At 49.7% G+C, this 12,261-nt stretch overlaps 1 pseudogene; it reads left to right on the top strand.

Moving 5' to 3' along the window:
* The window catches only part of LOC149357875 (uncharacterized), a 61,132-nt pseudogene extending 51,384 nt beyond the window's left edge, over positions 1–9,748 (top strand).
* The last annotated feature ends 2,513 nt before the right edge of the window (positions 9,749–12,261 follow it).

Here is a 12,261-nt window from a genome sequence, read left to right as displayed (position 1 = left end):
TTAGCGTCGCAAATAGCAGAGCAGTAAGTGTTTAGATAGCTTTTGTAATTATTCCAAGCACTTGGAGAACTCACGCGCTTTGCATTTTTGTACAGCCGTTTTTTATTATTTCTCATTCTGTGATGGAGTTTCGTGAACCAAGGGTTAGATTTATTATTAGTTATACTGATGAGCGGGACGTATTTGGCTACTAATTCTGACAGCTTTTCTCGGAAGAGAATCCAGTTATCATTGATTGACCTATCTTGAAATAAAGGCAGTAGTATTTTGTCGGCAATCTTTTCGAGTTCGGTGTTAATAAGGGCATAATCAGCTCTGTTGTAATCGCGAATTTGCTTTCTTGTGACTCCAGTAAAGGGAAGCGGAATGTTAATAGTCACTTGAAGCAAATCATGGTCACTAAATCCATCTAAGTATGAAATGTTACCGACTGTTTCAAGGGCTGTTGTAAAGATGAGATCTAGTATATTGGAACCACGGGTGGGCTTGGTAACTACTTGAAATAGGTTAAAATCTAAAGTCACGTTTATGAATCTTAATGAGGCATTACAAGGGGATGAGAGCTTTGTCCAGTCAATCTGCGGAAAGTTAAAATCCCCAAACAGATAAGTGATATCGGCTGGAATGAGTTCAAACGCCTTAGCCATGCTGTCATGAAGTTTATTTAAAAAAGAATTGTCGGAATCCGGGGCTCGGTAGCAGTTACCCATTAAAAGTTTTCTAGAAGAAATCATGCTTGCTGCCCAGATTATTTCAAGGTCCGAATCGGTATCAATGACAAAGGAAGCAACTGATTTCTTTATACCTAATAGGACTCCGCCCCCTCGCCTATGCGGGCGATCACGTTTGTATATGTTGAATGGACTGGAGGCTGAAATAACTTCATGATCACCGATATCGGGGTGCAGCCACGTTTCAGTGAATACGATAACGTCAGGATCACTGTCCTCCAGAAAAGATGTGACAAGAGCGCGCTTTGATAGGATACTTCGGATGATAGCAAATGAAATTGATAAAGGTGAAGAGACGACGGCTGGTTTAGGTTTTTGACAGTTGCGAGCACACGAGATGGGTAGTGACTACAGATCAGACAGGATGACTGAGTCAGTAACGACGACGTAGACATATGTTTGTGAATTCATATGTAGCTTGTCAACTGATAGCTTGAATTTCATTTTGTGCGTTTTTGCGAACTGAATCAGCTTTGCCCTGGCTTTTCGTGTTGTAACTGAAAAATCTTCACGAATGGCAAAATTTGTTCCCTTCAGTTTATGCCCAAAAGATAGGATGCGTTCCTTGTCCTTAAAATACGTGAGCTTAGCTATAATAGGCCGCTGCTTTTCAGAATCATATTTGCCTAGTCTGTCAACTCGTTCAAATTGTTGGCCAGTTGTAGCGATACCCAGTTTATCCAAGCAGAGATTAATTACTTTATTTTCAGACATTGCCCAGTCTTCCTGTTCGTCATCATCCACCCCAAAGAAGAGTAGATTGGAGCGTCGCATCCTATTTTCAGTGTCGTCACATCTTGACGTAATGGCTGTCAGACGTTCCGAGACACCAAGCACAGCTTCAGCATCAGCATTTGCCCTGTCTTCTGATGCGCCACTCGATGATATGGATGCTTCCAATGCCGCCAGTTTAGCAGTCAGCAGTCGAACTTCATTTTCAGTTGCTACCTGCTTCTCCTTTGCGTTTTTAATTTCCTCCAGTAATGAAGCATGTTCTTCTTCTAGCTAACGGATAGCATCCAGAGCCTCGACAAATGCTTCAGCCTCAGCTTTTGACATTGGGCCAGGGTTTGACTCTACATCACCCGAGAGCATGAGCAAAATGTCAGACAGTGTGAAACAAATACCCGACAAAGATGCTAACACTCGCTTAAACAAATCATTCAACGCTGGGGGGCACGACACCGCAAAAAGAGAGTAATGGCTACTTTTAACGCAAGTCGCAGTTAAGTCCTATGAACCGAAATCATTGCATTAAACAGCAGCTTCAAAAAAAGGACTTATTCGCCTCTCTAAATTACAGTGCCAGCTCAGCAGCTTCCGGCGATTCGAGAACGCGACGGAACAAGTACTGGCTGAGTGATCCTGCTAATGAAGAAGCCAGTTCTAAGAAGGTGTCAAAGTTAGGTTAAAATAGGACCATGTTGGTACAACGAATTTCTTAAAGAAGTTTTCTTTTTATTTTTCGGTTCTTTTGCAATAGGCCACTGAGAGTATGCTTCTCTATTTGTGCAAGTGCGTTCTCGGTCATCCGTTATTGACGTTTTGGAAAGAATGGCCGTTGTGTACGTGTGTCGATGGTCCGTGACCAATAAGCTACGCTTCCGCCGCATGCAGACAGCGGGGTATCTGCCTTGATAAGCTGTGTACTGCAGTGTTACTTCCTTGTAGTCGTGGCAAATTTATCAAATGCTTTCTGCCCCTGTTATTTCCTTTATTTACGCTTTCAGCCACAGGTGCAGTGCTGAACACGCTGCTACCTGAACCTTTAGGGAAGTAAACCGTGAGCAATACAAGGTCTTTATTTCATGTTTGCCGTCAGTTTTTAGTTTAATTTATATTTCGCGACCAGGCGTAATAGTCAGGAAACATATTCGTGCTACGCAAAGTCAGAGCGTAGAGATATTGTGTGCCATGATGCACTTCTGTCCATTCGCCTGTTTAGAATTTAGCCGCTCTATACTGAAGCTCACGTGTGGTGTTCAAAGTACTGTGCGCTATTTACGAGGTAATGGGCAGAGGATTGTAGCTGCGCTGTTTATCTTTGGGTTTTCTCAAGGAGTTCATTTCGGGTGATACCTGCGCGGATTTCAAACAATTAGCAGCATATAAAAGCTTTTTTTTTCACCTGGATATCGAGATATCGAGATGTTCCCACACAGGGATAACATTCCCTGTTTATGGAGTAAGAGCTACAAGGGCGGGGCAACGACTTCCACTGGAAGCCTAGCGCCACGCGCGAATCAGGTCAGTTCAGAAGTCATTGCCACATAATGGCAGCTTCTTTTGCATAGCCACTGCGGGTTGTCTCTAGCGTAGAGAATAAAATAAACACCTGTTTAGAGCGCAAACTCTACCCAGGATAGTTGTGGCCTTCTTTGAACCCTCCTGTATCTACGCAAGAGATCGTGTATAAGTGTGAGCTTGTTTGCGCATGCCTTAGGACTGTTTCGAGTTATAGTTGCGTACAGGTGCCGGGCGATGGCAATTTACCTTTATCCGCACTATTTGGAGGCAGGTAGCGAGGATTTTTGAGAATGAACTATTGATGAAAGAATAGTTTTGTGCCTATCTGCGAAGGGAACATTATGGAAGAACGAAACTTTTTTTTTTCCCAAAGAGAGTGAATATTTTCAGTATCCCTGCAAAGTTTCTTTCTGGCATGACAAAGTTCTCCTGTGTATTGGCGGCTGTAATTTAGAGCCAAAATGGCGGCCTCCAGCAGTTGCAACCTCGTCGCGAATCACTCTGTGATTCGTTAGCTGGTTTTGGAGGTAGTAATAGAGAGGGAAGGGAGATCAATATAGGAACAGTAACGGAAAATTTCAGGATTGTGCAGGAGATTCACTGCACAACTTGCTCTATGGTTACGCAGTACGGCATATTCGCTTCTGCCGCTGCACTACTCCCTCTATACACCACACGTATTCTTTAAACAATCGAATGTTGCCAGTCCATGCTTTACTCGCAAGCTCTGTAGAGCACCGAAACAATACGCGCAAACTGCAGAACGATCCCGCATAGGCGCGTGTGCCTCAAATGAAATCGAAAGGTATACAAGTGCATTAGCTTTTTTTTTTTGCAGTTTAGGCAAATATATTGTCACGTAGGGGTTACTGCAGTCCGGCGAGCAGGAGAACAGCGAGAATGGCTTCTAAACGCAACTCTTTATTTGGGCTGACTTGCGCCCACAAACAGCTGAATGACTCGGCGGCGGCCTAGCAACTGTCGTGCTCGCTGGTCGTCTAAAAAAATGCCCGCCGTTCTTGGCCGTACTCTTTTTAAAGCTGATATCGGAATTTTGATATAAAGCTTGGAAAGTTGCTAGAACATTCTGGAACAACGTGGAATCGGCTCCGCCTGGATGCGATCAGTCGAGAAAAATCTAGGCGCGTCTTGCATCCCAAACCAAGCGTCGCTGGCATGCTGCCATTTGGGCAGGAACGACTATACAGTTCAGTTTACCTAGCCCACGAAGAACGTTGTACGGCCCGAAATAGCGTTGCAAAAGCGTTTCACTCAATTCACGGCGGCGAATCGGCGTCCAAACCCAGACTCGGTCTCCTGGCTTGTACTCCGCTTTGCGTCTTCGTAGGTTGTAGCGTCTGGCGTCGGTCCGCTGCTGGTCTTTTATCCGTAATCGGGTAAGTCTTCGGGCTTTTGTGCGTTTGAGATAGGCAGCGACGTCTACATTATCTTCTTCAGTAACTTTGGGTAGTACGGCGTCCAGCGTGGTCGTGGCCTCCCTGCCATGGACAAGCATAACAGTCGTCATCTGGGGTGGTATTCTCCCGGTGTCGCCTTTTGCGACATGTCTCATTAGGGCGGGGCCTAAAAATTGCGTACAGTTGCTTGAAGAAAAGCAAAACGCCACCGGCACTTTCGTCGGTGATGCTTTCATTTACTCCGAGGAGCGACAATTTACCACTGCTGATTCACTAGCAGCAGTAGTTGTTAATTATAGCAGAGATGATTCTTTTTTATTTCAAGCAGCATAATGTACACACCACAGTCAATGAGTACTTATAATGCCATCTCCTTGCTGCGGGCAACGCCTGCTTTGTCGTCTGTTTACGACGGTGCAAAGTTCGCATGGCGAGCGGCAGCCCGGCTCAGCAGACGGTAATTTGGCTGCGCCGCAAGAATCCCCGCTTCACTACTGCTCGCTCCGATGGAGTGCGAGGAAAGGAGACCCAGTGTTGTCGTGTGCCGACTCGCACGATAGCCGTGGCGACATCGAAAAGCTTCGTCGGTGTGAGGATTTGGAAGATTACAGGTTGAATTTACACATACACTAAATGTATAAGCAATAAACGAGGCGGCTTTTATAGGAAAGGAAACCAATTTCAGTATGGGCGTGAAAAGAGGAAAGAGACAAGAGAGCAACGCAACAACACACGGAAAAAACACACGGGAGAACAGAACAAAATCCTCGCGCAAAATACATGAAAAAGAAAGTCAAGAAGGAAAGGCACACTACTTGTCTCTCATACGAGCATCGAGCGGGGAGGACTGGCTGGGTGTCGGGCAGTCAGGCAGTCTCTGGGCGTTCCAGGGTCGATGCACTGTTGCCGGCGTTTTCCACGTTGGCCTTCAACGCTACCGCAGCGTCAGCGTCTGTGGGCTCCCAGCACGGTTCCCAGGTCTGGTAGCCCGGGTGCGACACGTAGGCGCCAGAGGTGGCCTGTGTGGAGCAGCTGACGGATGGACGGAGAAGAGTGGCGCCTGGACCTGGTGGTTGAAGCTCTCGACGACGGATGTCCGGGTCTGGTGTCCCGGACGTCTGCGGCTTAGGCCCAAGCCCGGAACTCGGGGAGCCAGCAGAACTCGTCCACGTCCGTCGCCCACCGCGCTCTTCTCTTCTCTCCCACGTAATCCTCTTCCACCTGTCCCGGCGTACCCCTCCGCACGCGCTCCTCGTGCTTTTTTGTCTTCTGCCTCACAATCGACGCTGGGTGGCGCTATCTCCTTACAGTCGGTCAAAGCAAATGGGCCGCGGTTCCCGCGCACACGGCACTCTTCTTCGCGGCTCAAAAACCAGGCATGGAGAGTGGGATCCATAGCGTCTAGTATCAATTTCCTAGCCCGTCGCCCGCACGAATCGCTTCAGCACATTCCGTTGTTCGACTAAGCGTAGTAAATTGGGGCGACGTCACGATGACGTAGCAGGAAGGCGGATCCGTGTCGTCACGCCGCCATCACCGCGGCTCGAGCCAATGACCGAAGAGTGAAGGCGACATGTCGCAAAAGACGACACCGGGAGAATACCACCCCTGGATGATCTCCTGCACTGCGGTGTTGCAGGCGAAGACGATGTAAGGCAGGATGACTTCCCAGGTTTGTGTTCGGCCTCAACATACATGGCGAGCATATCGACGATGGGTTTAGGCGCTCGGTCAGTCGGTTGGTCTGCGGATGGTATGCAGTTGTCCTTCGGCGGCTGGTTTGGATGCAACGCAGGGTGGCTTGCGTCAGTTCCGCCGTGAATGCTGTTGCTCTGTCCGTGATGAGCACATCTGGCGCGCCGTGTCGCAGAAGAATGCACCCCACGAAAAATTTGGGATTCTTCTGCTCCTGTTTCGTTCGGTATGGCGTTTGCCTCGCCACAGCGGGTCAGATAGGCGGTCGCTATAATGATCCACTTAATTCCAGACCGTGATTTCGGGAAAGGGCCAAGCAAGTCCATCCCGATATGCTGAAAGAGCCTTGAGAGGGGTTCAATGGGGTTCAAAAATCCTGCTGGTCGGGTTTGAGGGGCCTTTCGTCACTGACAATCTCGGCAGGTTTTCACATAATGTGTGACATCGGCAGATAGTCGAGGCCAGTAATACTCCTCTAGAATGCGGCGGAAGTGGAAGAAAACCCGACATTTCCAGCTGTTTGCTCGTCGCGTCAAGCCTGAAGAACGTCTTGGAGCTGATGGGTCCCAGGAAGGCGTACTCATGGTCGTCCGGCGGCGGAGCATCTACAGGGGCTCCTGAGAGGCAGGTGTCAGGCTCCACCGAGCGGGGCGGCCGGAGGGGTTCTTCAAACTGGCAAGTTGCGTGGTGATTGCTGACCACCTTGAACGGTCGTTCGTACAGGTAGGGGCAGAATTTCCACGTAGCCCAGATAATGGCAAGGCACTCCTTCTCAGTTGTCGGATAATTAGCCTCAGCCTTGGACAGAGAATGGCTAGCGTATGCGATTACCTTTTACAGTCCGTAAACTTTTCTAACGAGGACAGCGCGGGCCTCGTATGCGATTACCTTTTCCAGTCCGTAAACTTTTCGAACGAGGACAGCGCCTTGGCCCGCGCTGCTTGCATCGGTATGAATTGGAGTCTCTGCGTTTTCATCAAAGTGCGCGAGGATTGGAGGAGGGAGGGGGGACTGTAAACGACGCTGAAGTTCTTTGTAGGCTTCTACTTGCGGTGCTTCCCATTTAAACGACATGTCTGACTTTTTCAAATGGTTCATAGGCTCAGCCGCCCCGGTGGCTCAGTGGTTACGGTGCTCGGCTGCTGTCTCGAAAGACGCGGGTTCGATCCCGTCCGCGGCGGCTGAATTTCGATGAATGCGAAATTCTAGAGGCCCAGGTAGTCGAAATTTCCGGAGCCCTTCAGTACGGCGTCCCTTATAGCCTGAGTTGCTTCGGGACGTTAAACCCCAATAAATCAAACCAACCAACGGTTCATAGGCTCGGCGATGCATGAAAAGGTCTTGACAAATCGTCGGTAGTACGCTCACAGTCCGAGGAATCTGCGCACAGCTTTCTTATCGGCCGGCAGTTGAAATAGTGCGATAGCTGCTGTTTTCTGCGGGTCTTGGTGTACTCCCTCCTTGCTCACGATGCCACCTAAAAACAACAGCTTTTCAGAGGCAAAGTGGCCCTTCTCTCCTTTCAAGGTTAGGCCGATCGCGTCTAATAGCGCTCGACGCCTTTTTAGGTGCTCTTCAAAGTTCGAAGCAAAGACAACAACGACATCTAAATATGCCAGATAAATTTGCCACGTCAGATCTGCCAGCACTGTATCCATTTCTTGCTGAAACGTCGCTGGTGCGGAACTGAGTCCAAATGGCATCACCTTGAACTCGAAGAGGCCATCCGGAGTGATGATTGCGGTCTTCTGGCGATCTCTTTCATCGACTTCAATTTGCCAGTGGCCGCTCTTGAGGTCAATCGATGAGAAGTACTTGGCGTTGCAGAGCCGATTCAGTGTGTGCGATAGGAGGTAGACGTCCTTCTTTGTTATGTTGTTCAAGCGGCAGTAATCGACGCAGAATCGATGTGCGCCGTCTTTCTCACTAGAACGACCGGTGCCGCCGAGGGGCTATTCGAAGGCTGGATAACGTCGTCGGGAAGCATTTCTTCTACTTGGTCCCGGATGGCTTGTCATTCTTCTGGGGCACATGGTAGGGGCTTTGGCGGAGAGGTTGAACGTTCTGGGCGGTTATAGTGCGATGCTTTGGAATCGGCGTTTGTCAGACCTTCGACGATGACGATAAACACTCGCTGTAGCTTTGAAGCAGATTGTGGATCTGGTCTTGTCTGTTCGGGGGCAGGTATTGGTTGATGTTTAAAATGGACGTGTTCTCTTGGTGAGGGGAATCTTGTGCAGATGGGTCGGATAGGGCGAAGGAGTCTTGTGCGTCGGATATTTCTTCGAAGAAAGCAATCATCGTTCCTCTGTTAACGTGCCGGTATTCTTCGTTGAGGTTAGTCAGCAGTACTTCGGCTTGGCCTTTGCGGAAATGTGCAATGCCTCTTGCGATGCCGATTCCTCGGTCGAGAAGCAATTGCATGTTCCCCTCGATGATGGCTTCTGTGTTATTTCCTTCCGTGGCACCTGTAGTGATGATGACGCTTTAGCGGGGTAGGACACACTTGTTTCTAGAGGGCACAAAAATGCAACGTGATGTTTTAGAGTGCTCATCGAGCGGAAGGCCTCGTCCGTGGAAAGCGTGATCAGCTTGGATCTCATGTCGATGATCGGCTCATGCTCATTAAGGAAATCTATGTTGATGATCACTTCGCAGGAACATTGCTGTAGCACAACGAAGGTCGCGGGATAGGAATGTCCGTTCAGAGTCACTCACGCTGTGCATCGTCCTGAAGGCGTAATGAGATGGCCCCTCGCGGAGCTAATCTGTGGGCCGACCCAAGCGGTGGTTACTTTTCTCAGCTCCGCAGCGAATGTTCTATTCAGCACCCAATAATCGGCTCCTGTGCTGACTAGAGCCGTAACTTTCCGGCCATAGACAACTTCTAAGTCGGATGCCCTGGCTCTGGCTTTGCACGTTGTCCTCGGCGTCTGGTCTCGGCTTCGTCGGGTATGTGAATCGTGAATGGGGCGTGTGGTCGAAGCTGTTCTGGATGGCGGCGTCATGTTGAAGGCGTTTCGCGTCGTGATCGAGGTTGTCTTACTATGCAGCGTCGGCGTGGTGTGTGCGGCGTCTTCGTATGGCGTGGTCGGTTGAGGATCTTCGTCGTTTCCACAGGTTGCTTTGCTTAGTTTTCATTACGGGGGCTATGGGACCTTCCTCGGACAGCGGCGGCGTACCTGCGGCCCGGCGAAGCAAAGCATGTGGTGAACAGCGACGGGGATCGGGAGAGACGGCTTGACGGGACGGCTCTGCGCAACGAGTCGTGGTCCCATGGTCGCTGGCCGGGGAGCGGTCGTGGGGCGTCGATAGCGAAACCCCGCAGGCCGTTGAGTCTGTACGGGCAGTGGCGAAGAATGTGCCCGATGCGGCCACAATAGAAACACATTGGGCGGTTGTCGGGAGTCCTCCACTCGTCGCATTTCCTAAATCTGTTGCGTCGCTCGTAAGGGGGGCTTGCGGGAGCTAGGGGCCATGGTTCTTGCAGAACTGGTGTCCGTCGAAGAGGGCTTGGGGGGCCTCGTCGAGGTGGAGGACTGGGTAGTGCAGCGGCGTAGGTCATGGCTTCAGCTTCTGTTGGTGTCGTCGGTGACGGGGAGCCAAGTGCATGCTGTACTTGATGCTGGAATGATGTCCGTGAGCGACGCCATCTGAGTCTCTTGCGTCTGCTGTGCTGAGGATGGCAGCAGTCTGCGACGTTCTTCGCGAAGAGTTCGGCAAATTAGATTTCGCAGGTTATCCCCGCTTGCAGTGGTATCTTCTGGGTAGCTTGCCGTCAGCAAGTGGTCGGCTGTAGCGACGGGTCCCGGCGTCAAGACCTTTTTGATGGTGGAAGCTTCAACTACAAGCTCGGCGATGGTTTTTGGAGGTTTCCGTATCAGCCCGGCAAAGAGTTGCTGCTTCACACCACGCATCAAGAACTAGAGCTTCTTTTTTTCATTCATGTCACGGTTGGCGCGCATGAAAAGGCGTTTCATATCTTCCACATACGCAGTCACGGTCTCGTTTGGGCGTTGAATTCGTGACTGCAGCAGTACCTCTGCTTTTTCCTTCCGTACCACGCTAGGGAATGTACCAAGTAGCTTCTTCTTGAAGGTCGCCCAGGTCGTGAGGGAAGATTCGTCGTTTTCAAACCACGTTCTGGCGGGGCCGTCTAATGCAAAATGATGTTTCGAAGCTTCGCGCTGTCGTCCCAGGTGTTGAGCGCTGCCACATGGTCGAAAATGTCCAGGCAGTACTCTATATCTTTATGTGCTTCTCCGTAGAAAGTTGGTGGCTCACGGGGTTGGCGAAGCACGACGGGCGTTGGCTGTGCACCAGTGTCTATCTTGAGGAGCATAGCCAGGGCTGCCATCGTGTGAAGGAGGTGGATGACCCGAGGGTAATCGGTTTATTTACGTCATGCACATACTCCTGGCTTAAGAGAACTATCCACCAGTTCCCGCATTATTCAATGGCATCTTAAACGGTGGGTGTCTTCTGAGTCCACCGAGGGAGGCGTGGCTTGTTGATGAGGGAGTATTTGATAAAGTTCACACGTGCGCAGAATCTAACCTACTCACATTTGCCAAACACTTTTACGAGGAGGTGAGTTTATGGGTTAGAAGCGCGTTGATACGTTGACGCGAAGCTGCTAAATTGCCAAGCGTATACAGCACGCGTAAAAATGAACAGCTCATGGCCCGCACAAAGATGTTGCCCAAAGCCTGATGGCGCCTGCTAGATTTTCTTTCTGTTGAAATGAAAATACATGGTCTGTTCTGAAAGTAGTAGGACTCATTTTTTTAAACTAAATTTATTCAAGAGAATAGTACAAACGATTACAATTTTTCAAGGTAGCACCCTTCCGCACCTACACGCTACTGCCAATGAGTTTTACAGTTTTCGTACGCCTCCCGGAACGCCTGGACTGGAATGCTGTTTAGCTCCCTCGTCACGGCCTTTTGAACCGACTGTACCGAGCGTCGATTTTATTCTCGGGAATAGAAAAAAGTCTGGCGGGGCCAAGTCGAGGCTGTAGGGCGGCTGAGGTAGCGTTGCCGCCTTGTGCTGGGCAAAAAATCGGGGCCTCATTCACATGATGAAGATGATCCTACCGGTTGGCCTTTTCCTCCTCTGACAACACTCCCGGCACCAACTTCGCGCACGCTTTCCTCATGGATAAGTTTTCTGTCACGATCTCAAAAACTTGGGTTTGAGGAATCCTCAAGCCATCAGCAATCATTCTGATACCCATTCTACGATCACTGTAAAGTAAATGTCTCACTCGCTACACATTTTCGTTGATCTTACTGGTCGAAGGGCGTCTGGAGCGGTCGTCTTCCTCCACCCTTTCCTTACCTTCTCGGAAAAGCGTGTGCCACTCAAAAAACACCTGATCTACCCATGGAAGCGTCACCATAGGCCTCATTAATCATGTTGTGAGTCTCTTTGCCCGTTTTACCAAGATTTACTCAAAATTTGATCGCGTATCGCTGATCCAGTAAACGCTCGACGATTCTGCGTGACGAGACGTTTCGACAGGGGTTCGCAGTACAAGCGACCTCCTCTCTACAACGGCCGAGAGCCGACTGCCGATTTTCCCCAGCATTCCCAATATCCCCCTTCAACGATCCTGCACGCGCAGACCAACTCTCGTCCGCCCGTTCGCCCAGGAAAAAACCAGTCCTACGACTTTCAGAACAGACCCTGTAGTGCCGCATTTCCTTTTAACTCTCGTTGACCCACAGGTACAGCGTAATCGTACCTTGTGTGCTGGGAGGCTATACAGTTATGTCAGCTATTAGGCAGAAGGAGAACTAACGATGCGATCAGATTGCAGTTTGGCACACCATTTATTACGGTTTCAATAGTATGCGGCGAATAATTTTGAAATTACGGCTCACAATAAACAGGGATAGACTCCACGGCCTGTGCCTGTTTCCTTTTCGTGGAGCCAGGATTGCATCGATAAAGGTTAGGAGAAGCACCTGCTTAAATAACATTCAGAAAGAAAGGGGTAATAGGTGCCAAAGGGAAACAGGAGCTCATTAAGCTTGCCTTTCTAATCACTTGTTGCAGGTTCGAGGCATTTATCCAGTCATTTTGTGGTACATACAGCCAAATCCTTAGCTGGCGTGCGCGACGGCCGCTTTTTCCACGCTCGTGCGCTTTGTGACGAAGCAAAC

The sequence above is a fragment of the Amblyomma mixtum genome, chromosome 3, assembly GCF_055824585.1.
Source record: "Amblyomma mixtum isolate Tamu chromosome 3, ASM5582458v1, whole genome shotgun sequence".
NCBI lineage: Eukaryota > Metazoa > Arthropoda > Arachnida > Ixodida > Ixodidae > Amblyomma > Amblyomma mixtum.
The sequence above is the reverse complement of the archived record's forward strand: the minus strand, read 5'-3'. Positions and strand labels throughout refer to the sequence as shown.